This window comes from Emys orbicularis, chromosome 3 (assembly GCF_028017835.1).
Source record: "Emys orbicularis isolate rEmyOrb1 chromosome 3, rEmyOrb1.hap1, whole genome shotgun sequence".
NCBI lineage: Eukaryota > Metazoa > Chordata > Testudines > Emydidae > Emys > Emys orbicularis.
The window spans coordinates 7,081,944-7,107,699 of NC_088685.1; positions in this window are offsets into that span (position 1 = coordinate 7,081,944).

Below are 25,756 nucleotides of genomic sequence, written 5' to 3' on the forward strand. Positions count from 1 at the left end.
GTAGCATTACAGCTGAAATTTTAACCGCACAAAAGGTTGATAATTCACATTTATGGTGCCAGCAGCAAGTGGCTGCTGGAAAGAGGGGAGGGGCAGGTGTTGGTACTATTTCTCCCATTCTGGGGTGTTTGTGATGTTATTCTGCACCTTGGTACCATATATGCCCCATTCACCATTCTGCCTGAAGCCATTAAGCAAGGCAAGGTAGGGCATGAAGCACCAAGTGGCAGAATGCAGCAGAAGGGGAACGATTATCTCGGGGCCAGGAAAGGCTGCACTCTCAGGCCCACCAGTATGACTCATCACTTGACAGCAGGACAAAGCGTTCTCCAATCTCATGTTAGGGGTTCCTGCTGTGGCAAGTGTTTCCCTAAAAATGGAGTGTTATTTTCTCAGTTTGAGATCAGGTACAGCAAAACTTCACAGTTGTTTAATTTGTACAAAAAAAAGCGGCATTGCATTATACCAGGGGTTCTCAAACTGGGGGTCAGGACCCTTCAGGGGGTCACGAGGTTATTACATGGAGGGTCATGAGCTGTCAGCCTCCACCCCCAACCCCGCTTTGCCTCCCACATTTATAATGGTGTTAAATATATTAAAAAGTGTTTTTAATTTATAAGGGGGAGGGGTTGCACTCAGAGGCTTGCTGTGTGAAAGGGGTCACCGGTACAAAAGTTTGAGAACCACTGCATTACACAATCCGTGAACATCCAGTAAATTTAGAATAGTAATTATATTTAACCAATACTAAGCAGGTACTAGCAATTCAATGATAGCTTATTATGCCAAGTAAAGGAGTCAAGTATTGCTTAAAATATCTGAAAAAACAGGCAGGTCCCTCTGGTATTTGTCAAAGGCTGGTACAGCCCACCCAAGGTATGGTTATCATAAATAATAAAATAACTGATCAATAAAGTCCTGCAATTTTCTGTCTAGCCTAACTGGACTACTAGAGGTTCTTTTAAAGACATTTCTATTGGCACTTCCAGGGGACTTTGTGAAGGCCAAAACTGTAACTGGGTTCAAAAAAGAATGAAATAAGTTCCTGCAGGATAGGTCCATCAATGGCTATGAACCAAGATGTCTCCAGGTGTTGCTAAGCCTGACTGCCAGAAGCTGGGACTGAATGACAGAGGATGGATCATTCGATAAATTCTCTGTAATGTCTGTTCCTATAGTCACACTGTTGGAAGATAGGATACTGGGCTAGATGGACCACTGATCTGACCCAGTATGGCCATTCTTATGTAACCATACACCGGTAAGTGATCTATTTAAGAAGTTGTATTACATATGTAACAGCAGCCAGACAAACTATTTAGACAGTAAATAAAGAGTTTTCAAATTCTAGGAGAAATACACAAAAACATATTTTATTCTTATTACATAGCTCTCTTATGACACCTTTCTGGTGCAAAATGCACCAATGTAGAGAACCTCTTTCGTACATCTCCTCTATATGAATTACTAAGATGATTAACTTTACAGAGGCTTCACCTTAAGCTCCTAGCTACATCTACAATTGCCCTATTATAGTAGGAAATCCAGTAAGGTTAGTTTCTCCAGTCCCACAGTCACAAGAACAATGCTTAATATCAGCTATAAAAACAAGTGGAAGGACAAGTTCTGCTGCCATCTGAACCATTTGATTATAAAAGCTTTCAGTACTTTTTCCTTGAGTAAACTTCTATATTAAACTACAGTTTTCCAATTAACAAACAACTATACTATGAACCAAGCCATTGTTCTTAAAAGCAGCAGATTAACAACAAAAAAATAGCACTTTGGTCTTTGTTCATTGTACCTCAACAGTTATGTCACCTATTGCTGAAAGCAAGTGGAATTACAATTGCAACCTGACTATATATAATCAGCTATACATAAGAGGCAATGCAATTATATGAATTGAAGAGCTTTAGAAGCAAAACAGAAACAGACATTACAGACGTTTTCAGGGGGCTCCTTGAACTCAGGACCTCGGTACAATTGTCTCTCCTCCTTCTCCTCCCCCAATCAGCCCTGAGCATTGGGAACAAGACTACAAGGCTTGTGTTTACCATCACTTTTAGATACAGCCTTATGATGCTACAGCTTTGCTGCTCGTAAGCTGCAATAGGTATTTCTAAACCATTATATGTCTGCCCACCATGAATATGATAAAAGTGCTCACTAGTATGCAAAATGCACCAATGTAGAGAACCTCTTTCGTATATCTCCTCTATATGAATTACTAAGATGATTAACTTTACAGATGTTCCAGTTAAGAATCAACTTTTTCCTTTTTAGAGACTAGCGTCTATAGTTGCAGTAAAACCAGCATCTTTCTGTCTTAATGCATCTGTCAGTAAAGGAATATTAGCATATCTGTGGCCTGATTTTCAAAAATGCTGAGCACCTACATCATCTTATTGACTTCAGTGGCAGCTGGAGCTGTTCAGCACTTCAAAGTCAGGCCAACAGTTAATTTTCCTTAAACAGTTTTCCTCTCCCCATTCCCCCCACAATAAAAGAGGAGTGGGTTTGGTTTGGTTTGTTTGTAAAATGTATTGCCACTCGGCCACACAAAGGGAAAAGAAAAACAGAATTATCCTGGAGAGTGAATATTATGAGTTCAGGGAGCTGATATAAAATATCCATTTTAATTAGAAAATATTTTAGGCTTCTGCTGATTAAATAACCCCAGGGATATTTCTTTTTTTAAACAAAAACAAAAGAAAGACCACCACAGAGAGGCAAAGGGATTTTGCTAGCTCTATCATGAATTGCTACAATGTCTGGCTCCACATATACAATTTTGGACTGGAAGTTCAGACTTCAGTACTGTCAAGGAAGGATGGTCTTGTGGTTAAAGCACAGGATTGCAAGTCAGGAGATCTAGGTTCTATTTCCAGCTGTCACAGACATGCTGTGTGACCTTGGGCCAAATCACTTAATTTGTGTGCCACTGTTGCCCATACATTAAAAAAGTTTTTGTATAGTTTTGAGTTCAGATCCCTGGATGAAATTAAAGAGATGTGAAGAGTATAACAAAGTCTAACAGTAGTGTTTATCTTTAACAGTCATTTGCCAGACATTTTAATGAAAAGAGAATAATCTGATCATCATTCTAGGGTACAAGCATGACACTAAGAGGAGCGGGATTTCCTGAAAAATTACGAGATCCCTGAATCCTCCTCCAGTTCCTCAACCCTCCCTGGCTGAAACTCATGCTTCTGTAGCAATACCAACAAGAAAAAATAGGGAAATGAATTGAACTAAAAACAAACTGGACGACATAAGTGAATGAAAAATTAGTTCAGCAGAATTAAAAAAATGAGTTTTATAACTTCAGTAAGCATAATATAGAGCTAATAATCACTAAGAATAAGGATAGCTAAGGAAGTACTCTAAACCAGCGGTTCTCAAACTGTGGGTCGGGACCCCAAAGTGGGTCACGACCCCATTTTAATGGGGTCGCCAGGGCTGGCTTAGAGTTGCTGGGGCCTGGGGCCAAAGCTGAAGCCCGAGCCCCACAGCCCAGGGCTGAAGTCTAAGCCCGAGGGCTTCAGCACTGGGCAGCAGGGATCAGGCCCCCTGCCTGGGGCTGAAGCCCTTCAGCTTTGCCCCCCCTTCCCACCCAGGGCAGTGGGGCTTGGGCTTTGGCCCTCCCACCCAGGACAGTGGGGCTCAGGCTTCGGTCCCCACTCCTGGGGTCGTGTAGTAATGTTTGTTGTCAGAAAGTGGTCACGGTGCCATGAAGTTTGAGAACCCCTGCTCTAAACATAACAAGTGGGGTTCCACAGGGATCAGTTCTGGGTCCAGTTCTGTTCAATATCTTCTTCAGTGATTTAGATAATGGCAGAGAGAGCACACTTTTAAAGTTTGCAGACGATACCAAGCTGGGAGGGGTTGCAAATGCTATGGAGGATAGAATTAAAATTCAAAATGATCTGGACAAATTGGAGAAATGGTCTTTCAGGGTTTTTCATAGATTCAAGGACTGGGAGGGACCTCGAGAGGTCATCGAGTCCAGTCCCCTGCCCTCATGGCAGGACCAAATACTGTCTAGACCATCCCTGATAGACATTTATCTAACCTACTCTTAAATATCTCCAGAGATGGAGATTCCATAACCTCCCTAGGCAATTTATTCCAGTGTTTAACCACCCTGACAGTTAGGAACTTTTTCCTAATGTCCAACCTAAACGTCCCTTGCTGTAGTTTAAGCCCATTGCTCCTTGTTCTATCCTTAGAGGCTAAGGTGAACAAGTTTTCTCCCTCCTCCTTATGACACCCTTTTAGATACCTGAAAACAGCTATCATGTCCCCTCTCAATCTTCTCTTTTCCAAACTAAACAAACCCAATTCTTTCCGCCTTCCTTCATAGGTCATGTTCTCAAGACTTTTAATCATTCTTGTTGCTCTTCTCTGGACCCTCTCCAATTTCTCCACATCTTTCCTGAAATGCGGCGCCCAGAACTGGACACAATACTCCAGCTGAGGCCTAACCAGCGCAGAGTAGAGCGGAAGAATGACCTCTCTTGTCTTGCTCACAACACACCTGTTAATACATCCCAGAATCATGTTCGCCTTTTTTGCAACAGCATCACACTGTTGACTCATATTTAGCTTGTGGTCCACTATAACCCCTAGATCCCTTTCTGCCGTACTCCTTCCTAGACAGTCTCTTCCCATTCTTTATGTGTGAAACTGATTTTTCCTTCCTAAGTGGAGCACTTTGCATTTGTCCTTGTTAAACTTCATCCTGTTTACCTCAGACCATTTCTCCAATTTGTCCAGATCATTTTGAATTATGACCCTGTCCTCCAAAGCAGTTGCAATCCCTCCCAGTTTGGTATCATCATTTTTGTTTGTTTTAAGAGCGCTAGCATTTTGGGTGGTTGTAAGAGTTGCATATAATGGAATTTATTTTTGTCTCTTCATAAAGGCCTAGAAAAATCTGTTGTTGTACAGTCTTCTGAACATACGAAAGGCAAGAAAAATGCTAAGTAATCTGAAAAATTGGGTTCCTAGGTCAACCGAGCTGAGTGGCCAAAATTAATTCTTTGCAAATTTTGGCTTCAATATCCCAGGGTCTCAGTTCCCCATCTATAAAATGGGTATAATAATACTCAAATATCTCACAGAGGTTATAAAGAGAAGTTAATTATTATTTGTGAGTCTCAAATACTATAGCTGTGAGTGCCACAGAAGAGATAATGAGGCAGCTAATTCCATATTCAGTGCAGCATTTGGATGGGATACAGTAAATTGGGCATAGGAATTGGGCACTGACCGATGAGGGTAAGAAACAAAACTGAACCATTGTCTCACTCCCTGAGCACCGTCTGTCCTGTGCAGACAGCGTGTAAAAAACAATATATGACCATGTAACTAAAGATTGTATCACAGTAAATATGCACAAAAGGGCAAAATTAGGGTGGCATGGGCAACCTTAATTCTAGCATTTCCTCTCTCTTCAGTCCTTCACTTTAAAAGATTATTTCTATTGCAGTGTAGTTTTTTTTTTTTTTTTTAATAGATATATAAATGTTTAGCACACTTTGGCATGAATCTACACCACTTAATTAGGACAGGCTGTAGGTGGATGCCTGTTTTAATAGACATCACCTGACAAACTAATGTACCATTAGGCCAAGGGTTCCCAAACTGGGGGTTGTGACCCCTCAGGGGGCCGCGAGGTTATGATGTGGGGGGTCACGAGCTGTTAGCCTCCACCCCCAAGCCCCACTTTGCCTCCAGTATTTATAATAGTATTAAATATTAAAAGTGTTTTTAATTTATAAGGGGGGGGTCGCACTCAGAGGTTTGCTGTGTGAAAGGGGTCACCAGTACAAAAGTTTGAGAACCACTGGATTGGGCTAAAAAGTGATTATGATCACTGTTCTAGTTAACACTAATAGTGAGAAATATTATGTTAGCAAATGTAGTAGTTTATTTTATACCTGTAAACTCTTTCCATATTGACTACATCTCCCTCTATTGCATCTTACTATCAATATATAGTAAATATTTACTCAGCCAAATATTTAGCACTGACAAACATTTTCTAACTCTGAAAGTCTCCTGTTCACGTTAGCTTAAAATAGGGTGGATTGATTTAAATCAGATTCTGATCAAAATTTAAATCAGCAAATAGGAAACCTTGATTTAAATCACCAATTTTAATCTTGTTTTGCATTTGTAGTTTAGTTATTTTACTAAAGAAAAGTTTATTCTTGTTGGATGGTCATCATCAAAACATGTTGATTTGCAACTAAACATAGCCTGTACACTCAATTTCGTACCTTTCTGCTAACCAGGATAATATGCTATATCTATAAACATTTGTTTAAGCAATTATATAGCTTACCATTCACTTATTCAGAGTCTTAAGTTTAATATTTTTTATTATGTTCGAAAAGGGTGAATGACATTTATTTACTACAGGATTTTTTTTTTTTTTTTTTTTTTTACTTATGACTTGGGTCAAGCTGCATTTGGTTTGAAATATATTGATCACGTTCAAGCTTGTAGTAAACATGCAAATGGTCCATACAAGTTCTTGTATTAAAAACATTCATAAATTTCAATTGAACTATTTTCACTACATGGAACAAGTAAAGACTGAAAGATATAGCACATAATTCAAGTTAGATATATCTGCAGAAAAGAGACTGATAGATAAGAAATATATAATATTTATACTGTACTATTTTCCAGTCTCTCTGAAAAAGTGTGCTAAATACGATGATGGCATACTGTAAAGATAACTGTCTCAAGGAGGTATATTTTGTTAGCACCTTATAAGTACATCTCTAATAAAGAAGAAAACTGAAAAAATATCACTAGACACTACATGTATACAAAGTTACTATACTGTCTCTGAGAAATATGCTATTTTGTAATTAGACGGTGTAAGGCATTTATGCAGAAATGGGGTAAAGACTGAATGATCAACCTTAACTTTGGCATTCCCTAACAACTCTGAGTAATTAATATAATGCTACGGTTGCACTGTTAATTTAGGTTTTGCATTAAGTTACACAAGTAATTCCAAGAAAGATGCTGTCCTTCACAAATTTTAGTATTTCTCTACATATTTCATTTGAAGACTATATGCAACATGGAGGCAAAATTTTGTTTAGTGTATTGGACTTACTTACCCACCAAAAAGAAACACATACAGTAGAACCTCAAAGTTATGAACTGACCGGTCAACCACACACCGCATTTGGAACTGGAAGTATGCAATCAGGCAACAGAGACGAAAAAAAAGCAAATATTGTACAGTACAGTACTGTGTTAAACTACTAAACAAATAAGGGAAAGTTGAAAAAGAGATTTGACAAGGTAAGGAAACTGTTTCTGTGCTTGTTTCATTTAAATTAAGATGGTTGAAAGCAGCATTTTGATTCTGCATAGTAAAGTTTCAAAGCTGTATTAAATCAATGTTTAGCTGTAAACTTTTGAAAAAGCCATAACGTTTTGTTCAGAGTTATGAACACCCTCCATTCCCAAGGTATTCATAACTGAGGTTCTACTGTACTAACCGCCCTTTTAATTCCTTCTAGGGTCCTTCCTCCCCTTAATAGTTTCATATTTAATCTCAAATGTATCCTCCCCACATGTAATCATAGTTTATTAGAACTGTATCCTTTAATACCTTTATATAATACTAATTTGAGTTTCTCCAAATATACTTCTCTCCTCCTCCCACCCTTAGCTTGGTGAACATTCTATCATGACACCTACAATAAAACTTGATAATGGTTAAGCAGCTGGTATACAGTGAGCACTGCTTTTCACACTGACCAGTTTTATTTGTTTCCTTGTGCTCCTCCTGTCTGTTGTCCCTTGTTTTATAGGTAGACTGTAATCTCTCAGGAGAGTGACTGACTGTTCTGTGTTTGTACAGTGACTAGCACAATGGAGACTTGATCTGGTTGGGGTCCTTGGGCACTACTGCAATACAAATAATAAATATTACTATAAATTATTAAAACTTAGGTTAGCCCATGACCCTAGCCAAAGATGCCTTCTCAAGTCTACATTAGAGGCAATGGCTCCTGCTGAGGAAGTCCAAAGCATTTAAAATAAAAGATTGAGCCAGCAAAATTTTCTATGTAGACTAGCTTCTGATCTCTCATGACCATTAGCTCTTTATTTAGAACTTCATGCCAGAATATACCACACTGAATATTCCAAGGCTGCTGCAAAGACTTTGAAATGTCTTTGGGATGCCTATTCCTATTTGCCTGCTCTTGAAATAGATATGGTCTTTTGCTAGAAGGATTATTCTTCAGAAAAAATGCATCAGTTGCATCTACTGTAGGAAGCAATGCATTCTATCTTTGCAAACTCTGCTGATGGCTCTCTCACAGCCAGGTGTAGACAGTGTGTCGTTCCTAATGAGCATTACCAGAGTACAAAAACCAGTTATTTATTCTTCTCCCCTTATTGGAGAGTTATGTGCTTTTAAATAGCATTATTAATGCTTAGCATTTATCTTGAGTCCTCAACAGCCATGTGAAGTGTTTGTTATCGCCACTTTAGATACAGGGAAAACAAGTAAGAGGATAAGTGACTTGCCTAAGGGAGCCAATATCCAAGCCAAAATCAGGACTCAGACCTCTATTCAAATCAGTAGTCCAAACATCATTTCTCTCTGCATCACAATGGAGTACTCCTTGAATTTGAGAGAAAGTGTTCACTAAAGTCATTTCGGACCTCCTCCTGTTCCATCTTAATAACCAGTTCTGTAACAACCCTTTTGTCATTTCAAAATATACATTCCAGAATTATCCAAAGAATTTAATTCTGATCCTTTTAAAATCAGATCTGAGAGATTTGCCTCCCCTGGGAAATAATATCCATGTCTTATATAGCACTTTTCATCCACAGATCTCAAAGCAGTGAAGATTGCACTGTTTCTTTGGAGGTTTCAAGTGCATGTGTGATGAAAGGCTACATCACAAAATGAGAGCTCATTTTCTATATATTCTTATCAAATGCCCTTTAAAGTCTCTTTGAAAGAAATGGCAGGTTTTTTCTGTATGGCGCTGAGGTTCAAGGAGCTCAAGTATATAAAGAGCTGACAACATGTTCACCCAGCTCACAGAGAAGGGCCTATAGCTAATATCTCCAGAGAGATGTGGTTTGGGGTCGCGCCTTTAGAGGTTAGACACTAGAGTGGGATAGGAGATGGCACTAGAATGAACAAAGAAGAGAAAGACAACCCCCTTTTGGCACTTGCCATTAACTGTTAAAAAGGAAGAGCAAAAGGTTCAAACATGGACTCTGACAATGAAAGGTTACAGCTAACAGCATTTAACCTTTGTAACTAAGTACTCTAGCCTGTTCAGCAAGCATTGCAGTGTCTTCACCCAAGTGTAACTGAGTGCTTCTATTTTATTCCCCTCCAACATGTTGATCCTCTTAAATAAAGACTACCATTTGGATGTGACTGCTGAGTTGAGGATACAACTACGCCCTCTCTAGGCGCACAACAATCTCTGCTGTCTTATGAAAAGGCGGCAAGTGTAGTTTACTGGCACAGCTGCATCCAACACTGCTTATTTAAAAAGGGCCTGAAGAGGTGCAAGAGATGGCTGACAGTGTTCCCTTCTGGCTTACAGTGAATCTTCAGACTCCTGCGTCTCAGGGCACAAAAAGATGCTATTATGGTGCTTATTTTTAAAAAACAAAATACTATTTTGGGCTATTATATGTTAAAGAAACTGCTTTTGTCTCTTCTGCTTTTCATGTTTACATTCTCTTTTCGTTATGGTCCTTCCTATTTTTGTGCCCCCTCAATACCTTCCACCAAAGGAGAAATATAATGGCCTCTTATATGCTTAGCAGTGGGGAATTCTAACTTCCTCTTACCCACATCAGAAAGATCCTTAAACCTATTCCCTCTTCATTTGCACAGAGTTCCAGTTAGCCGTTTCTTCACTTCTAGGGACACAAGTATTACTCCCTTGTGCAGAAATCCTTGTAGGTACTGAAATATGCTTCACCCATGCTACTGTCTTTTGAAGGCTGGAAACTACCCATGGATTAAGTCCAGAGTTTGAAGCAAGGCACAATTTTCTAAATTGCTGCAATGGCAGGGACCCCATTGTTCACAACGTCTCTGAATAGAAACAGGTTTTGGGGGGATCAGGAGAGAACTCCCTTAACCTTGTGGTTCTCATTACAAATCACTCATCAGGATGCAAAATAGGCATTTATAGCTATACTCAAGGATACAGAGTGGCACTTGAAGTTGTGTTTGTTTCCCATTCCTGGCACTTTTGAAGGCCTATCCAAAGGACTCTCTTGCTAAACAAATCAAGTTTATATTGCTATAATTACAGTAAACATGTTCCATACATTAACCATTGTAGACTAACTGCTCAAGAATTAAGTAAGTGCAACTATACAAGTGATTAGAGTGCAGGACTGAGGCCTGCTCTACACCTAAAACTAGAGACGTGAAAAATGTCATGCCCTGTGTGATATAGCTAGGTCAATCTAACCCCTACTGTAGATGAGAAGAATTTTTGCAACCTGTTAGAGAGATGGATTACCTACATCAACAGAAAAACCCCTTCTGTCAGTGCAGGAGGGGTCTACACCAGTGGTTCTCAAACTTTTTTTTCGCGGACCACCTGAAAATTGCTGAGGGTCTCGGCGGACCACCTAATGATCTTTCCAAATGTTGTTTGTACCCTTAGCTAACTATTGTAAAGAGCTTTGGATAAAAGCACTATATAAAAAAAAACCTTTAATAATAATTAACATTTTGTTCTACAAATAAAAGCACACAACTCATATTTTAATATCAGTAGTCTTACCTTTCTAATGCAATGGATGTGCCCTCTCTCCCCCACCGCAGCAGCCCCCGAGCTGGGGCTGAGAAAGAGGGGGGTCTCTCCCTCTCTCCCCCACCGCAGCAGCCCCAGAGCTGGGGGTGGGAAGGAGGCGGGTCTCTCTCCGGCCACAGCAGCCACAGAGCTGAGGCTAGGAACGAGGGCCCTGGAGCTGGGGAAAGTTGCCTCTTTCTCTGGCCACCGCAGCCCTGCACATCCCAAATTCCCACCCCCCTCTTCTCACCCCACTACCCCCTCCCACCTACCCCCTGTTCCCTCCAAGACCACCATCTCAATTTACATGTGTCTCTTCTCCAGGGTCCAAGCACCTAATTTGAGAAGCCACCCCTGCGCAGCTCCACAAATTAGGTGGGTAGCCCTTCATTCTCCTGTGTGCGGCCGCCCAGGCGCACACCTTAGAGGGAACTATCTGCAGACCACCTGAATGGAGCTCGCAGACCACAGTTTGAGAACCTCTGGTCTACATTATAGCAGCACAGCTGCAAGGCCATAGCTATGCCGCTGTAGTGTAGCCATACACTAAGTCGGGAGACCTGAGCTCCATCAGCACATGTCTATGCTTAAACCCATTAGGCTGGGTGCGAATTGTGTATTACAAGAGGCTGTTGAAATGATCAGTTGTTGTCAACCTTACTCTATAAGGACTAGATCCACCCCAGAAATTCTGCCACGCAACAAGGGTATGTCTATGCTTAAACCACTACAGTGGCATAGATGCAGCACTGCAGATTCACCGCTATAGAGCTTCAGTATAGTAGCTACCTAGAACAGGTGTTCTCTCGTTGGACTAGGCAATCCACCCTCGACAGAAGGATTCCTAGTGCTGTCTATACTGGGGGTTAGGTCAGAATAGCTACGTCTCTCAAGGGTGAGGATTTTTCATACCCCTGAGGGACAAAGCTATACCATTGTACCAGTGTGGACCAGCCCTATGGACGTCTACATGCATCTGTGAAATGGAAATACTTACCTACTTCTCAGAGATGTGGTGAGGTTTATTATATTAATATAATATTATTATATTAATATTTAGTACAGTGCTTTGAGTTCCTTGGCTAGAGAACCACTTTTTCAACAGGAAAAAGTTCTAACTGCCAACCTATACTTGTTGCGTGGCAGAATTTCTGGGGTGGATCTAGTCCTTATAGAGTAAGGTTGACAACAACTGATCATTTCAACAGCCTCTTGTAATACACAATTCGCACCCAGCCTAATGGACAGACTAGAGGAAGAAAATGTTTCCTGACTAGCAAGATTATTTTCTATTCTAAAGGTTATTTTATCCATTTCCATGAGTCTTAAAAGCTATACATAATGAAATCTTGATCTAACTAGATTCTTCAGATTTCTTTAAAAGCTTGAATTTGTTTCTTTTTAAAGCAACAGAGAGTCCTGTGGCACCTTTAAGACTAACAGATGTATTGGAGCATAAGCTTTCGTGGGTGAATACCCACTTCGTCGGATGCATGCACCGACGAAAGCTTATGCTCCAATACATCTGTTAGCCTTAAAGGTGCCACAGGAGACTCTGTTGCTTTTTACAGATCCAGACTAACACGGCTACCCCTCTGATACTTTCTTTTTAACTTACCCATTGCATGTGGAAAGGCCTAATGACAATATACACAGGCTTGTCAGAATTTTATTTTTTATTTTTATAACTTCAATGGATAATATCAAGTTTATTTTCAAGCATTTTTTTCAATCATTGATTTAAATTTTCACAGTTGCAGGAAATTATAATCATTTAACTCCAGCATTATAACACATTTTATACACATTCACATGATACTCTAATCTCTCAAGCAGCAATTTTCTCACTTTGCCTATCTGTTAATTTTGACCATTGATTAAAAAAAACACCTAATCCTTCCAAGCCTAAGCATACAGGTCTATGTCAGTATCAGGGATATAAATCCCCCTTTGAAAGTATTTGAACAATTAAACATGCTTTTAAAATTGATTTTAAGATAAAGACTCATAAAAAGAATTGGAAGACTATCCAGCATCTCTGCAGTGGCATGTTCTACAGCAGTCTGAGTTCTCCCCCACAGTTAGAGTGCCATGCACATTTATGTTTTATGTATAAAAACAATTCAGAAATCACGAGAAGCAGAGTTGGTCTACAGAATGAGAGTGATCAGGTGCCAGTCATAAATCCATAAGCACCACCACATACCTGATACAGAAGAGTCAACTGCCAATGATGAAGGGTCCGTTCTAGATCTAACTCTCGAGGTACGCTGGCAAATTCATGATGAGTTCCACCAATCTAATAAATCAGCCTCTCTGATCACAAGTTTTCTAGTCATGCACTGAGCACTTGAGAATATTTTAGTTTGTCAAGTGCCTTTTCTCCTTGGACAGAAAACCCTGCTACATTGGCACAGAAGTTGAGCGACTTACCCATGTCTCCCATTTGAAAAATGGGAGTGCTATATCCTTATCCCCAAGGTATTATGAACAGTTTAATGTGTGTCAGGTGTTCAAATAATATCACAATAAGCACCACAGAAAGGCATATACATATTACAAAAAACTATGTTAAAAGAATATTATCTAGGTTGCAACATCAAGCACACAAAAATTACGAAATGCCAAATTTACAGTTGTCTGTGCAACCTTAGTCTGACCCTTGTTTACCCAACCTGTACACTGAATGTGGCAGAGGTGCCATGGAAAAAATATTATGTCATTAAAAACAACAGTTGCATGGGCATCCATAAGTGTGGCATTTCCTAACTTTTCAGTGCTTGACTTTGCAACCTAGATAATTGTCTTCTGATATAGCTTCCGGAGGGGATGAGAAAAGAAAGGGAGGTGGGTTGGTACAGCAAAGCAAGGCCTTACATGCAACACAATAGCATTTCTCTATTTGTTCATATTACACTGATATAATGGTATTCCCATGCAGGAATACAACTCTGTCCACATTAGGTGTGTGCCTTCATTAGGGAAAAAAGCGTGCTAATTTGAGTTAAAATCCTAGTGCCGATGGACAGTTTGTAGTATTCACATAAGTTAGTATGCCAAGATAAACCACAGGCTCCCCCATAGCAGGGTGAGATAAAGACTATGGGGAACGTAGGGTTTGCCTCAACTTGTTATCTCATATAAAAACTACAAACTGGTTTGTCTTGTCTTGTCTCCGCTGTGCGCTGTTCGCCTCTCCGCTGTTCTATGATTTTTAACATTTTACAATTTAGTTAAATCTGAATGGAATTTTACAGAACAAAGAAAAAGCCCCTTTCTACCTTGACGGGATTACCCCAGCGCAAACAATGGAGGCATTAAAGCTTCTCCAAGATTATAAGGAGAAGTGTTAGGCAACCTAAGTCCAGGATCACTACCAGCTCCCCTTATCATACTGAAGACTGTTACAGGACAATATAAAGAAATTGACAGTTGAGGGCATATTGTATCCAAGCATTATGGTACTTGTCACCAACAGGGATCTATACCCCTGCAATACCTATGAAGTTAAAGGCAGTAGAGCAAATCCTGTCCGTCACATTAAAGGAATTTAAGTTAACATCTTAGGCTGTAGAACAAAATAGAAAATAGGTTGTGTTACTATTTCTGATCTGGGCAGCTTAGTTCTGTGTTCCCCAAACAGTAGGTCCGGACCTACCAGTGGGTCATGGGAGGGGTCTAGTGGGTCACGCCCCTCACCCTGCCCCCAGCGTCTCGCTTTTCCTGGGCAGGAGGCAGCAGTATGGGCTGAGAGATCCAAGCAGCAGCAGAGAGGGCGTGGCCAGAGTCAGCAAGCGGACAGTCAATCTGCCCCACCCTGCATGTGCCCAGAGACATTCCCCTACCCCACTATACATGCTCTCACTTCCCCTGGCCCAGCAAGCAGCAGGATCCAGACAACAGCAGCAGCATGACAGAGGAAGTGCCTCTGTGGCACAAGCAGGGCAGGGAGAGGTTGCTGACTGCCCTCCCTCTGGCTCCAGCCACTTCCTCTGTGCTGCTGCTGCCGCCGCCGCTGCCACCACCCAGATCCTGCTCTCACTTCCCCTGGGCAGAATGCAGCGGCACAGGTAGCAAGATCCAGGTAGCAGCAGAACCACAGAGGAAGCAGCCATGGCCGGCCAGCTGACAATCAGCTGCCTGATAGTGATCGCAGCCTGGCCCAGCCATAGGGTTGCCAATTTTGGTTGGACGTACTCCTGGAGGTTTCATCACATGACAATCTTTAATTCCTGGAAACTCCAGGACAATCCGGGAGAGTTGGCAACACTCCCCAGCCATGGAGAGAGAGGAGCCAGCTGGGGCTACAGAAGGGGGTAGGACAACTGAGAAGAGGAGAGGAGAGGAAAACAGGGGTAAAGGTGTGTTCCCAAAAAGGGACAAAATGCAGTTAGTGGGTTGCCTTAGTCAGAAGTTTGGGAAACATTGGTTTAGTTTACTTTTTCAACTTCACTCATTTTGGAAAAGTGAAATTAGACTGCTCAGTTTTAATTTCCATGTTCGGTCCCCCTCACATTACAGTACTATGTGATTGTGTTTATATTTCCAATACTGCAAAAGAATGTATAAGCCCAGACAAAACACTGTTTTTAGTGACATTTTAGAAACATTTTTAAAACATTTTTATTCATATTAGGTTTTGTAAGGGATTACCACCATTATAACCTTAAGACAAGACTGTAAAACCTGGGTGCCTAGAGTTAAGACTAACAAAGTGGCCCGGTTTTCAGAGGGACCGAGCACCCGCGCAGCTCCCACTGAATTCACTAGATGCTCAACACTTCTGAAAGCCAGGCCAATTAGTGTTGAACTATGGATCTGATGCGTAACTTTAGGCACCCAAAAAAGTTTTGAAAGAGATCAATTAAAAGAGGGCCTTTTTTCTTATAAAGTTTAGAGGGATGGAAGTAAACAGAACGTAGTCTAAGGACTACCCGGAACTTGTAGAATAATAAAAATATGGAGGCTATTCTGAAATGCAGGTTGTTTATGCTTTTAGTTTACACAAAACCCCTTATTTATATACATGCTAGCAAAGGGAGAACTAATTAAACTCTTATTCCTATTCAAAATGTGTCAGCAAGAAAGAGCAAAGACTGAGGCCTGTGAAGCATAATTGTTATACCTGCATTTTTTTTCAGCAGTGGCTCACACTTATTCCGTATAACAATATTCTTAACGTGTCATTTGGAGACATGGGCACAGATGCTTTACATGTGAAATCTATTCCAAGAAATTCTAAATATTAACACACAGTACTGAGTAAGACTTCACACTTTTAACACATATTTGGACTTGAGGCACAATTGTACAGTAAGTTGAGATATGAGCACACGGTAAATGCTCAGGTTTCATATTCTTAACAATATTCTACACACAGCATTTTACTATTAAATTTGCACTTACACATGCAAGCAAGAGTGGTGTATAAGCTATTCAGTATAAATGGTTCCAGAGTGACCAGCTGTCATTCCTTGAATCCTAACACAATGTGCTTTGAAATTAAACACTACTTGCGTTTGCTTTTCACCTTTGAGTCAATTGGGTCATAACTGAAAATTAGGTTAGTGCACTCATTCTATGCACACTAGTGGATATTGGCTCACACCATAAATAACCTCCCAAAACCGTTTGATTAGGAGTCTCTGCTCAAGAAAGGGTCACCACTGAAACAAAAGTCAGCATTGAGGTGCATTGGCAGACCAGCAGAGAAAATGCAGTACTAGAGTAGCAGGGGGTCAGAATTAAGGAACACAAGACAGAAGAGATTAAACTTGAACACCCAGTCTGCACTAGGTCCTAGCGCTAATGCTGTAAAGTTCTTGATTTTCATTAACATTAAATTCACCCACAATTTTTCCAATCTGATTTTAAATTTAAACTAGTCACAAACAAGTGTCAAAAAACTATTCAGATTAGTCATTTCCATTACCATTAAAACCACTACTTTCAGGTATTTAACTCAACTTGAAATGTGTTCTGTTACAAGTTGTATGCAAAGTCTCAGTTTAAGAATGAAAAGGAAGCGTTAAGGGGGTGAGGGAGAATGTATTATTTTTAAAATAATGCAACTATAAAAATGAATGATTCCAGATACTTTAGGAGGTTTTGTTGTAGATCCTGCAAAGGCTTTTTTAAGTCAAGTTGGTACAGCTTTACACATAGAAGACTGAAAGGTTTAGAGGTTCAATGCTTCAATTAGCAACTTTTCTCCCAAGTCTGGGAGTTAAATATATATTTAAAAAGTGAACACAAAAATAAAAATCCTTTTCCCTCTCAACTGCTATGTCTCTTAATACATCATCATTCTCCATTCATAGAGCTCCAAGCCAGAGTACCCTGAACCCCTAACCCCAAAACGAAGCCAAGACCTATTTTTAGTTTTTGTTTTTAAAAACCAACAGTTCCTTATTCAGGGCATCATGAACACACAAAAGAGGTGCAAGGCTTGTTTCTTCCCCCCACACCCCTTTTCCACATCAGCTAATTCATGTAATGTCCTGATCGATTTTAAGCATATAATAAAAAACTGAAAAAGGTGATCCTGTTTTTAGTTAAGCAGCCTGTTTTACAGGTATCTTTCACGACACTTAGATTTCATGACACTTAGAACAAAACTAAACAAGTTAAACATTTGTTTCCCCAAAAAAGTTAGAAGAGGGTCAGCCTTGATTTTGCATCTCCTGGAATCTGTCTTTTTAAAACAGAGCTTTAAACATTTAAATTTCTTTGTGCCTCTGGGGAAAAATTACACAAACATCTGAGGGCAGAACCTGCCATAGGAAAAATTACACACACATCTGAGGGCAGAACCTGCCCCAGTTTTATTTTAGAAGTTGTCTGAGCTTAATCATAGGCACTGCCCATATTTTGCAATTGAGGCTCTTACAGTTTACTTCCCAGGAAAGTTCAAGTGACACTGCTCATTTATATATTCATTGAACTATTTTGCATTTCTATAACACCTTTCCTTTGTCTACACACAAACTTGTACGGCTTTAGTTAAACCAGGGCAAATCCCTGTGTGAACACTCATTAATTTAAAACTGGCTGTCAGTTTACCTTGCTCCTATTAGTTTAAAGGGGAAAGCTAAAGCAATAAGCAAGTTTAAATGGATTTAAAGTGTCCACACACCAAGCAAGATGTATTGTCTTAACTAAATCTGTTTTTTTTTTTTAAATCACATTTTTAGTTAAACCGATGCATTTTTGTGTTTAGGGCAGCCCCCAGAGTCCTCAAAGCACTTTAAAGCTTGTCTACACAGAAGGTATGCCTATTTAATGAGGGATGTTATGTTAAAACTGATGCAACTTTGCATGGCACTACTCTTGAATCTGCTTAAGACCCAGGTTTAAACAGATGCAACTTTGTTTGGCACTGTTCTTGTACCATTTTAACCGTTTAGACCAGGCCTTAAGTATTATGTTTACCTACAATTGTCTGTTTGAACTAGTTTCTAAATAAACCAGTAAAAAATGCTTGATTGAATTTGTCAACAATTAGCCTTTGTTATATGGCAGCAGTAGCTACAGGATGTAGTAGACTCTGGGCTGCATTTGCCCTTTTGGGCAGGCTTGATTTAATGTTTACCTGTTTCTCTGAGCTTTCCCTGATTCTCCTTTAAAAACAGATTTCAATCTAACTTTAAAAACTACTTTTTATTCCCTCCCTTTGATAAAAGAGATAAGCATCACTGCTTCAAGGAAATGAGGAACCAAGCAAAACTTGCAATATAAGTAGTTCGCTTATACAAAAAATAAATTAATTTTCTTCAACTGGCAAATTGCTTATGCAAGAGACAGGATATTTTTAGTAACAACGCTCACACCTTAACTTTTGACAGTCCTCATACGTCACATGCAAATTGACACTCTTGGATTACTAGTCAACAAGGTGTTGATCTCCAGCAAATCTGCTCATTATAAAAATGTTTATAAAGTTAAGGAAATCTAATGATCCTAAAGGTTTCAAACATTTATAGATGTACGACATAAAAAGGACGTTAAGAGACTGAAGTCTCAGCAATGGGCACATATGTTTCTAAAACAAGACAATATTAGAACATAAAATGATAGTATTACTATGCCAATAATTCTACAATGGAAGTTGCATGACTAATTACGTGAATTAGTCATACAGTTGTGAATTTTTCTCTTACAGTGTTCACAGCAGAGGGCAAGTTATGGGGAAAAACCAACACCCTAACACCAACTCTAAATCAAACTGTAATGACTAAGAAATAAAGGTCTTAGTTATTAATACTCGAACCCCACGCGGTTTCTTGTGAAGTGCATTTGTTTTGAAAGCAAGGATCATGCTGCTGTCATGTTGTTTAGCAGCATATTTCTAGACAATAAATACTTAACTTGAGCAAACCAGGTAAGATCATATCATTTCAATCATGCCCACAGGCTCTGAGACAGGTATAATATTGCTGAAGTTACTACTGTTGTCTAGCATCAATAGGTGTTTGCTTTTAAAAGGGACAACTTGAACTCCAATCATTTCCAAAAACTCAGTTAAATGTCGTTTCAGATACTATATCAGTTCCTGAGACCCTCCGCAAATTTGTCAATTTACAATCACCTTTTCCTGTTTCTCTCCCTGTTGCTGTACAAGAGGCCTAAACAAACTGGAGCAGCTGTAGGTAATGGTTTCGCTGTTTCCGCTATATAAAGAGCTATCATAGGCACAAAGTAACTTAACATTTTAGAACATTTAAAACTTCCCATAAGATCGTGGCAAGCTGAAAATACTACAGCCTCTGAATTGGAATTGGATAGTACACCTGGAAAAGTAAACAGTAAACCTCATTTTCTGTTTAAATCCACTAACACACTTCTCAACCGTACTTCATCAGGTGTACCGCTTTTGAGATTCACATTTCCTGCAACCCCACATAAGCCAGGTCATGTATATAAGTGTAAACTATTAACATAAGGAATGCAAGACCTTAAGACCAAGATTTTAAGAACAGTGCACGCTAAACACCTACATTATTACGAGTTTTCAGCTCTATTATGCTCTTTGCTATGTCTCCCTTTTTGGTTATGCCATATCTGGGTCTGTAGAGTTAACATCCACTATATGTTGAGTAAACTTTTACATACCAACTCTCTAGCACTTTAGGTCACAAACCACCCTCTTGTTGCATTGTAGCATAATACAATACAATCATGAAAATGTCAAACATACAACAACAACATAATGGCAACCCAATTCTCAGCTATTGAAAGGTCAACATGCACCTAAGAAACCAGGGGTTTTAGTGTGTCTAGCAGCCTACACTGGAAGAAAATTGCCTCTCAGACACTGCTTCTACATAACTAAATGTCATATTCTATTGGCTATAACCCCCTTCGTTCCAACTGGAACTCCTGGGTTGCCACTTACACACACCCCCAGCTTTAGAATTATTCACAATCTGCTGCTGCTGCTTCTAGTCCACGTTTCTAGGACAGAAACCTATGAAATTTAGGGCAACAATTCAGCTGCTGACAGAGGGAAAAAAGCAGTGACTTCAAAATCAAAATCTCCCCACACACTTCAGAACAGCAGTAAGCAACATACACATCTTTTACTCAGACTGTTGGCTGTTTTTCCAAACAAAATGCATAATGACTGAGCCATCTTTTCAGCTCAAATTACACTGAAAGCTACTTGATACCACATTACCATCTTCATTTCCTTTAACCAAGAAACCGCATTAATATATTACTTGTTTTTCCTCTTAGAAATTTTACATGTAAAAAATTAATGTGCGTAACCTAATTCAATGGTGCTGGTGTAATAATGCAACTGATTAAAAGATGCAAACAAACAAAGAGCTGTCACTTAAAAGGCAACAAAACGAAGTGTCTTCCCCTCCCCCAGCCCGCTGTCCCTGCAATAGAGGTTTCAGCACCTCCCTGTTGCTGTGTGACCACCAAAACCCCCATTTGTGCAGCGCTTCACCCCACCAACAACCCCCATTCCCTCCCCTTCAGCCATGTTTGCAGAGCCAAGACAAAGTCACTCCATATAGTTCCAATTCCTCCCTCACAGGGACGCCAGAAGGAAAAACCCTGCTTCCTTACTTTTCAAATCAACTTCTTAAAAATCTGAACAAATGCACAAAATATTTCAGAAATGACGAGCCTTCATTTAATCAGCTTTGACTGTCACCCATCCCTTTCCCCGCACTGCTGCTGTGCGGGAGCCAAAAGGTGCTGCACCCCCCCAAACACCCTCATCCCCAAACCAACAGACGTTTCTTTCACATGATCCTTACAGCCAACCCCCTCAAAGAAGAATGGGGTGGCACACAAGCCATCCCAGAAACCTGCAAAAAAGGCCAAAATACCCCTTAGAATAGGAGTTGTCTATGGGGAGAATGCTCAGCTCCTTGCCAGAGTCCAGAACAACTTCAAAATACTGTACATCCCCCTTCCCATCCCCCTTTTCCTCCCCTCCCTCCCCCATCGCTCCCGCACACGCCCATTTGCTACTTTCTAGCACCATGACAGCTTTAGTTTCCCCACTGGCACACCCCAGACCACGGATGCTGGGTTTGCCTGGTGGTTTCCCCTCCTTACCCCAAGGCACTGCTGAAGGGGAGGGGGCCCAAAATATCAGCCCCCCACCACATGCCCCGTCACGCTCCCCGCATTTTCTCCCCCTAGCCCTGTCCGTGCCCCTAGCCCGAGTTCTCCGCTCCTCCCGAGCCCCACAGCATGGGGGGGAGGGGGAAATACCCCACCCCGCCCCCTAGCCTCCAAGGCCCCCCAGAGCCCTAGATACGCGCCTCCTACCCACCCCGCCACGGGGGAAGCACTGGGGGGGGTGCTCCAGACGCTGTTGCTCCCCAAGAGCTTCCCCAGTTCACGCCGGGCTCGACTCGTCCCCCGCCCAGCCTGGGTCCCCCCGCCAGCCTGGCGCCCCCTGCACCCCCCCCAACCTGGTGCCCCCTGCACCCCCCCAACCTGGTGCCCCCGGTGCACTGCTCTAGGGTGCCCCTCACTAGACCTGCTGTGCCCCCCCCCGCAGTACCCCAGAGCCCCCCCAGCCTGGCGCCCCCTGCACCCCCCATCCTGGGGCCCCCGGTGCACTGCTCTAGGGTGCCCCTCACTGGACCTGCTGTGCCCCCCCTCAGTACCCCAGAGCCCCCCCAACCTGCACCCCCCTCAGCCTGGGGCCCCCGGTGCACTGCTCTAGGGTGCCCCTCACTGGACCTGCTGTGCCCCCCCCCCGCAGTACCCCAGAGCCCCCCCACACACACACATACACGTTGTGACCCCCCGCTGCCCCTCAACCCCGCCGAGCCCAGGCGGGGGGCAACGGGGCGCCGCCGCCGCCGCTCCCCTCTGCCCGGCCCCTGACAGCTGCAGTCCGGCCGGGCTGCGAGCTCCGCTCACCTGCCGCCGCCGCCGCCTGGTGACAGCCGCCGCCTCCGGCCTGCCCCCAGCGGAGCTAACGGGGGTGCGCCAGCGACTCCGCCGGCCACACGGAGGGGGGCGGCCCCGAGAGGCTCCGGCTCCCGCTGCTGCTGCTGGGGCCCCGGCTCCCGCTGTGGGGCTCCTGGGCGCCCGGGGCCCCCTGCTCCGCCTGCTCGGCTTGGCTGCGGGGCTCGGTCTCCGGCTCCCTCCCTCCCTCCCGGCGGGACGGGGCGGGGCCGAGCGAGGGGCGGTGTCGCCGCGGCCGGGCCCGGATCCCTCCCCCTCAACCGCTCTCAGCGCGGACGGCTGCCGCCATCTTCCCACCTTCCCCCCCGCCACCAGCGGCCTGGGCGCCGCCACTGCCTTCCCCCCTCCCGCAGAGCGCGGGGTCCTCCAGCCGCCAGGGCGGCGCCGCCGCCGCCCGGGCCCGAGGGGGGGAACCACTCGCCATCTTGGTAAAGGGGCCCGTGGACACACCCGGGGGGGGGGGGCCCGGGCAGGGGCCCGAGCACTGCCCTGCCCCCACTCCCAGCACGAGGCTGCCCCAAGCACCATCCCCACCCCCATCTCCTTCGTGCCTGGGACACATCCTCCGCCCCTCATCCCTACAGGGCCTGTGGGCCGCTCCCCAGCCCCAATTCCCCCTGGCCAATAGCCCCAGCTAACGTTCCCCTATCCCCTCTCCAGCAGACAGCCTGCAGGCCCAGGGTCACCGCCCCACCGAGCACCCACCCCATTTCCCCTTTGCCCCACAAAGCGCTCCCTCCCATAGCACCCGGGTACCACCAAGCACCCACCCCATTTCCCCTTTGCCCCACAAAGCGCTGCCTCCAATAGCACCCGGGTACCACCGAGCACCCACCCCATTTCCCCTTTGCCCCACAAAGCGCTCCCTCCCATAGCACCCGGGTACCACCGAGCACCCACCCCATTTCCCCTTTGCCCCACAAAGCGCTCCCTCCAATAGCACCTGGGTATCACCGAGCACCCACCCCATTTCCCCTTTGCCCCACAAAGCGCTCCCTCCAATAGCACCCGGGTACCACCGAGCACCCACCCCATTTCCCCTTTGACCCACGAAGCGCTCCCTCCCATAGCACCCGGGTACCACCGAGCACCCACCCCATTTCCCCTTTGACCCACGAAGCGCTCCCTCCAATAGCACCCGGGTACCACCGAGCACCCACCCCATTTCCCCTTTGACCCACGAAGCGCTCCCTCCAATAGCACCCGGGTACCACCGAGCACCCACCCCATTTCCCCTTTGCCCCACAAAGCGCTCCCTCCCATAGCACCCGGGTACCACCGAGCACCCACCCCATTTCCCCTTTGACCCACGAAGCGCTCCCTCCCATAGCACCCGGGTACCACCGAGCACCCACCCCATTTCCCCTTTGCCCCACAAAGCGCTGCCTCCAATAGCACCCGGGTACCACCGAGCACCCACCCCATTTCCCCTTTGACCCACGAAGCGCTGCCTCCAATAGCACCCGGGTACCACCGAGCACCCACCCCATTTCCCCTTTGCCCCACAAACCGCTCCCTCCCATAGCACCCGGGTACCACCGAGCACCCACCCCATTTCCCCTTTGACCCACGAAGGCTCCCTCCAATAGCACCCGGGTACCACCGAGCACCCACCCCATTTCCCCTTTGCCCCACAAAGCGCTCCCTCCCATAGCACCCGGGTACCACCGAGCACCCACCCCATTTCCCCTTTGCCCCACAAAGCGCTCCCTCCCATAGCACCCGGGTACCACCGAGCACCCACCCCATTTCCCCTTTGCCCCACAAAGCGCTGCCTCCAATAGCACCTGGGTACCACCGAGCACCCACCCCATTTCCCCTTTGCCCCACAAAGCGCTCCCTCCCATAGCACCCGGGTACCACCGAGCACCCACCCCATTTCCCCTTTGCCCCACAAAGCGCTGCCTCCAATAGCACCTGGGTACCACCGAGCACCCACCCCATTTCCCCTTTGCCCCACAAAGCGCTCCCTCCCATAGCACCCGGGTACCACCGAGCACCCACCCCATTTCCCCTTTGCCCCACAAAGCGCTCCCTCCCATAGCACCCGGGTACCACCGAGCACCCACCCCATTTCCCCTTTGCCCCACAAAGCGCTGCCTCCAATAGCACCTGGGTACCACCGAGCACCCACCCCATTTCCCCTTTGCCCCACAAAGCGCTGCCTCCAATAGCACCTGGGTACCACCGAGCACCCACCCCATTTCCCCTTTGACCCACGAAGCACTCCCTCCCATAGCACCCGGGTACCACCGAGCACCCACCCCATTTCCCCTTTGCCCCACAAAGCGCTCCCTCCCATAGCACCCAGGTACCACCGAGCACCCACCCCATTTCCCCTTTGACCCACGAAGCACTCCCTCCCATAGCACCCAGGTACCACCGAGCACCCACCCCATTTCCCCTTTGCCCCACGAAGGCTCCCTCCAATAGCACCTGGGTACCACCAAGCACCCACCCCATTTCCCCTTTGCCCCACAAACCGCTCCCTCCAATAGCACCCGGGTACCACCGAGCACCCACCCCATTTCCCTTTTACCCCACAAAGCGCTGCCTCCAATAGCACCTGGGTACCACCGAGCACCCACCCCATTTCCCCTTTGCCCCACAAACCGCTCCCTCCAATAGCACCTGGGTACCACCGAGCACCCACCCCATTTCCCCTTTGCCCCACAAACCGCTCCCTCCAATAGCACCTGGGTGCCTCCAATAGCACCTGGGTGCCTCCAATAGCACCCGGGTACCACCGAGCACCCACCCCATTTCCCCTTTGCCCCACAAAGCGCTGCCTCCAATAGCACCCGGGTACCACCGAGCACCCACCCCATTTCCCCTTTGCCCCACGAAGCGCTCCCTCCAATAGCACCTGGGTACCACTGAGCACCCACCCCATTTCCCCTTTGACCCACGAAGCGCTCCCTCCAATAGCACCCGGGTACCACCGAGCACCCACCCCATTTCCCCTTTGCCCCACAAAGCGCTGCCTCCAATAGCACCCGGGTACCACCGAGCACCCACCCCATTTCCCCTTTGACCCACGAAGCGCTGCCTCCAATAGCACCCGGGTACCACTGAGCACCCACCCCATTTCCCCTTTGACCCACGAAGCGCTCCCTCCCATAGCACCCGGGTACCACAGAGCCCTGTTTCCCCCTCAGGTCTGTCCAAACATTGATGCTTTTTTCCCCAAGGCCCATCCATCCCCTCAACACTTAGGGTTGCCCGCGCTCCAGGATCATCGTGGAGTCTCCGGGAATTAAAGAGTAATCTTTCATTAAAGGTGATGTCATACGCTGAAACCCCCAGGAATACATTCAACCTTAGGAATACTGATACTAACACATATAAAGGACCCACCTGCCCTCTAATGCATTCTGTGGTTTAAGCACAGCCCCCTCCACGGCATGGCTACTGGGACCCTAGGAAGCACGTAGCACCGCCTTCATCCCCTAACCAGGGTGCAAGTTGTGCTGGGTTGGTCACAC